The sequence below is a fragment of the Dendrobates tinctorius genome, unplaced genomic scaffold (genome assembly GCF_039654945.1).
Source record: "Dendrobates tinctorius isolate UK_male_01 unplaced genomic scaffold, ASM3965494v1 ptg000102l, whole genome shotgun sequence".
Lineage (NCBI taxonomy): Eukaryota > Metazoa > Chordata > Amphibia > Anura > Dendrobatidae > Dendrobates > Dendrobates tinctorius.
Window position 1 is genome coordinate 43,433,410 of NW_027361770.1, and position 6,014 is coordinate 43,439,423.

At 37.8% G+C, this 6,014-nt stretch overlaps 1 long non-coding RNA gene across 1 annotated transcript; it reads right to left on the reverse strand.

Annotated features, from left to right (window-relative positions):
* Positions 1-1,248: 1,248 nt before the first annotated feature.
* Positions 1,249-5,591, reverse strand: LOC141099824 (uncharacterized). Its single transcript, XR_012234539.1, has 3 exons — positions 5,548-5,591; positions 3,659-3,824; positions 1,249-1,307 (listed from the first exon to the last, which is right to left on the reverse strand). It is a non-coding gene; the product is annotated as an uncharacterized lncRNA (long non-coding RNA).
* Positions 5,592-6,014: the final 423 nt, after the last annotated feature.

A 6,014-nucleotide genomic window follows, 5' to 3' on the forward strand; every position in this document is an offset into this window, starting at 1 on the left:
AAATACCCGGGGCCCCTGTGATGTCCCTTTAGCTAGGGGAAACCCTGTCTGTCCCTCAACCCAGGGTTTTTGCTGAAGGTGCAAATGCCTGAGCCTCCACCCTTTCCTTATCTCCTGCTCAGCCCTAAGCTTAACCCTCCACCCAGTGAGGAGACAAACCACCAAAGCCCCAAACAATAAAGACAGACAGGGAGAACTTAAACTGCACCGCGCCGCATACACACAGGACTATACAGTAATGTGAACAGGGCACAACAAAACACAAATATGGGAAGGTGAGAAGGTAACAATGGATCATACGACACCAGATATGAATCTCTCTCTCTCCAACACCTCCACTCCAGACCGGAACCACTTGGTATGAAACACAAGCTATAATCGGCGACGCCCATAGGCCAGCACGACTATTTAAAGACCGTGGGCGTGACCAAACAACCAACCTGATCTTCAGCTAGATTAACCCTCGATAGCCTGAGAAACTCAAGCCGGCGCCACTGAGGCTATAGTGGACGGAGGTGGAACTACCTCTGCCTGCCGGACGCTGTGGTGTGAATAGCGTCCGACATGACAGGCCATTGCCATAGTATCATTTACAAGTGCTCCATACAACATATGTGCATATGTCCGAAGATCTAGATTACAAAGTGCAACAGTGCATATACAGTGCTTAAAAAGACTCAGCTTGTCAATAAAAATGATCATGACACAACTTATGAAGGTACTAAGGCTTATATAGTTAAAAAAATTGGTATACTTTACTCATATCCATGCAGCTCTCTGTCACTGCTGGCAATTAGCTGTGGTCAGTGTTGTTTGTCGCTGCCCAGCTCCAACATGTGATTCATCACTGCAAGGCCGATCATTGCAGGATGCCTGAGCATGCTCACTAGACATACTGTTCAGAACTGCCATTTAACTTCAGGGCGCCACAGCCCTTTTGCTGATTCCATGTAAATACATGTATTAGTGCCTGGGGTTGCGGATTTACACCTGGAATGGTCACAAACCCTAGAGGCACCCACCAAGGTGACAATATGGTTGTGTTGCTGTTTTTACAAGAGATAATGACCTCACACAGTCTCTCTTTACAGCATTACCCAATCCTGAATACCCTTTCACCACCAGAGGTCACTCTCTATGCAGTTCCCATTCAATCTATTTCACACATACCAGGCATTAGTATACTGCAGTGAAATGGCCATAAAACTCATTCTATAGGAAAATGAAAAAATATATATTTTTACATAACGCCTTTTATTAAGTACCCTTCATAATCTTGTAGTCACTATCTTCACAGCATCATAGAACTGGAAAAAAAATAAAAAGGATATAATTATAAACATATCCATATATATTAAAATAACAATAGCACATACATCACACAGAAGTCAGGTTACATGGAAAGTTATAGCCAAAAAAGGTAAGTTTCTCAAAACATATTTACCTTAAAATCAACGTTTAATCCTGCCGGTTTTAATGTCCCCAATTCGTATATCCATCTCATTTCCAATTTTTTTAAAACTTCCGTACGGTTCCCTCCTCGTCTATGTACCGGTACATAATCTATAATTCTAAATCTCAAATCTTTCTCTGTATGTCCTTGTTCATTAAAGTGCTTAGGGACAGGCAGATCTTTGCGTTTTTTCCGTATGTCGCACCTATGCTGATTTAACCGTGTCTTCAGATCACATGTTGTTTCTCCAATATAATAAAGTGGACATGGACATTGTAACATGTATATTACATATTCTGTATTGCACGTTAAAAAATGTCTGATGTTTAACGTATATCCTGTACGAGGATTTTGGAATGTGGAGCCTTTAAGCATTAATGGGCAGTTTACACAAAATAAACAGGGAAAACAACCCTTCCGCTGAGTATTTGTTAGAGTCAACTGCTTAGTTTGTTTTAATGACCCAATGTCTGCTTTAATCAATCTGTCACCCAGACTTCTACTCTTTCTATATGCAAGAATTGGGTTTTTTTTAAATTCCTCTATTTGTGGACACCCCTTATTCAGAATCGGCCAATGGTTCATTATAATTTTAGATATTTGTGGACTTTCTTCACAGAAATTACTTACAAAAGGAATTCTACTCATATTATCCCGTTTTTTCTCCTCAAACAAATCTCTCCTTTCCACCTCATCCAGTCTCCTTTTCTGTTTAGCCAATATACTTTTGGGGTACCCCCTCTGTACGAATTTTTTACTCATATTGTCGACTGTCTCTGTTAGTTTTTCATCTTTGCTAACTATTCTCTTAGCACGTAGATATTGACTATATGGAATAGCATCCAGCATTTTTTGTGGGTGATGGCTAGAATAATGGAGGAGGTTGTTTCGATCTGTCTTCTTGCAAAAAAGTTCAGTATCCAACCTCTCTCCATCCTTCCTTATCAACACATCCAAAAAGTTCAACTCTACTCTGGAACATTCCATTGTAAATTTTATGGTTTCATTAATAGAGTTCAAAAAGTCAAAAAACTCTTGAAGCTCTTCACGTGATCCAGTCCAAGTCAGAAAAATATCGTCAATGTATCGCCACCATCCCCCTACTTTGGGGAAATGGGGCGACACATAGACGAACCTCTGCTCCAGAGCGGCCATCATGAGGTTAGCATATGAGGGGGCCATATTTGCCCCCATAGCTGTACCCCTTAATTGTTCATAATACTCATCACCGAACATAAAATAATTTTTTGTTAATACCAATTCCAAGAGGGACATGATCATCACTATGGCTTGATTAGTAAAATTGGTTCTGGACAAGGCTTCTCTTACCACCTCCAAACCTTCTTTATGGACAATAGATGTATACAGAGATGTTACATCAAATGATACTAGCCAATCACTTTCTCCCACTCTTAACTCCTTGACCTTCAAAAGAAAATCAGTGGTGTCTTTAACATAAGAAGTGGCCCTTTGTGCTAATGGATTCAAGATCTTATCCAGGTATACCCCAACGTGACTGAGCACTGAATCAGTCCCTGCCACAATGGGGCGCCCTGGAGGATCTCGCATGGACTTATGCACTTTCGGCAGAGTATAAAGTATAGGTGTTGTTGGAGTAATATGTAACAGAAAATCAAATGTTTCTTTGTCAATCAATCCTTGCTCTAAAGCAGGTTTCACAATATTCCCAATATTTCTGATAATCTGGAACTTAGGATCTTGAGATAATTTCCTGTATACATCTTGATCACCTATCTGTCTCATTATTTCAGCCACATAATTTTCTTTATCCATGATCACCAGGGCTCCGCCCTTATCTGCCCTTTTTATAATAATTGTTTCATCATGGATTAATTCATTCATTGCTTTAACCTCCTCTGTTCTCAAATTTGGTTTAGTAAAACCCTCCATTCCTTTTGACCGCAGTGATTCAATATCTTGTGTAACTGCCTCAACAAATGTTTCTATTGCTGCAGAGCTATTTGGAGGTACAAATAGACTTTTCTTTTTCAAACCCAATTTTGCCATACATAATTCAGCCTCCTGACTTATCATATTTTTACTCTTATTATGAAACCATTCCTTTAACTTTACTGTTCTAAAAAGCCTATTCAAATCAACTTTACAGTCAAACCAATCGACATGCATATTCATACAGAAAGAGGGACCCTTATTCAAAAGTGACAATTGTGAATCAGTCAATACCTTTTTGGATAAATTAATCACTAGTTCTGGTGGTTGGATCGTGTCACTGGTTTCGGTGATTGGTTGTAATTCTTCTGTTTTCCGCCTCTTTTCTCTTTTTTCTCTTTTCCATTGTAGCCTTCCTCCTCGCCTTTTTGACCTTTTCCTTGAGGAGGATGATCTAATTCTGCTAGAAGTAAACTTATGATTAGTTACGTTTTTTATACCCATCAACTGTCTCTTATAAGTCCTATTAATCCAGTGACCTCTTCTCCTCCATCTTAGATTGTCTTTCTGTCAATTATAGATGTTTCCTGTTTTATAATCTCCAGAGTCACGGATCCACTTTTTTCGTTTATTATCCTCTAGTTCTATACGCATTTTATCAATTATACCCTTGATTACAGCAAAAAACGCCTTCCACTCCTCCTCTTTGATTTTACTTTTGATTTTTGCACATACATCATCCACTTTTTCTTGTAAAAGTTTGATCTCATCCTGTAAAAACTCCATGTTCAATAGCATAGTGTCCATTGCATATCTGTTAGAGATTTGAGTAAACCGTGTACAAAAAGGAACACTATTCATCATGAGATTAGGTCTAATGTTTGACCTCAGGCCTCTTGGGATCATACGTGCTTTATAATATTCGCCCAAGGTTGTTAGATGTAACTGTTGAGTGACAATTTTTTTCATGTCATTCTCATATTCTCTTTTGAGATCCAAAATCGAGGGGGTATTAAAAAAAACCCCATCACCTCCTATGGCTCCAACAATCCTGTCTCCATCTTCCTCTGTGTATGTAAATGAAAAAGGATCTCTTATATTCTCCATTATCCACTACAAAATCAAGAAAAATTAATTTTTTAAAAAATATTTTTTTTGAAAAAAATTTTTTAAAAAATTTTGAAACAAAGTGTGCACAACCCATAAGACAATAAATAAATCAAAAAAAGGACAGCACTACCAAAATTAAATAGTTGGTGCAAAACCTATTCAGCAGTGTCCAAACAGCCAAATTAACAAAAGTAAAAAAATAGGCAGCACTCAAATTAAATGTGAAAAAAAGTGGATACTTTACTGATCCTCAAGTGGCAACGTTTCAACGGTGACCCGTCTTTATCAAGCAATGTGCTCATAGTCAGTACAAACTTAAATAGTAGTAACACATGTGTATACAATTTCAATAATTAATCTGTTTTACATATTCAAAATGGCCATTGCCATAGTAACATTTACAAGTGCTCCATACAACATATGTGCATATGTCCGAAGATCTAGATTACAAAGTGCAACAGTGCATATACAGTGCTTAAAAAGACTCAGCTTGTCAATAAAAACGATCATGACACAACTTATGAAGGTACTAAGGCTTATATAGTTAAAAAAATTGGTATACTTTACTCATATCCATGCAGCTCTCTGTCACTGCTGGAAATTAGCTGTGGTCAGTGTTGTTTGTCGTTGCCCAGCTCCAACATGTGATTCATCACTGCAAGGCCGATCATTGCAGGATGCCTGAGCATGCTCACTAGACATACTGTTCAGAACTGCCATTTAACTTCAGGGCGCCACAGCCCTTTTGCTGATTCCATGTAAATACATGTATTAGTGCCTGGGGTTGCGGATTTACACCTGGAATGGTCACAAACCCTAGAGGCACCCACCAAGGTGACAATATGGTTGTGTTGCTGTTTTTACAAGAGATAATGACCTCACACAGTCTCTCTTTACAGCATTACCCAATCCTGAATACCCTTTCACCACCAGAGGTCACTCTCTATGCAGTTCCCATCCACTCTATTTCACACATACCAGGCATTAGTATACTGCAGTGAAATGGCCATAAAACTCATTCTATAGAAAAATGAAAAAATATATATTTTTACATAACGCCTTTTATTAAGTACCCTTCATAATCTTGTAGTCACTATCTTCACAGCATCATAGAACTGGAAAAAAAATAAAAAGGATATAATTATAAACATATCCATATATAATAATATATATCAATAGCACATACATCACACAGAAGTCAGGTTACATGGAAAGTTATAGCCAAAAAAGGTAAGTTTCTCAAACCATATGTACCTTAAAATCAACGTTTAATCCTGCCGGTTTTAATGTCCCCAATTCGTATATCCATCTCATTTCCAATTTTTTTAAAACTTCCGTACGGTTCCCTCCTCGTCTATGTACCGGTAAATAATCTATAATTCTAAATCTCAAATCTTTCTCTGTATGTCCTTGAGAAAGATTGAAACGTTGCCACTTGAGGATCAGTAAAGTATCCACTTTTTTTCACATTTAATTTGAGTGCTGCCTATTTTTTTACTTTATATATATATATATATATATATATATATTTATTTATATT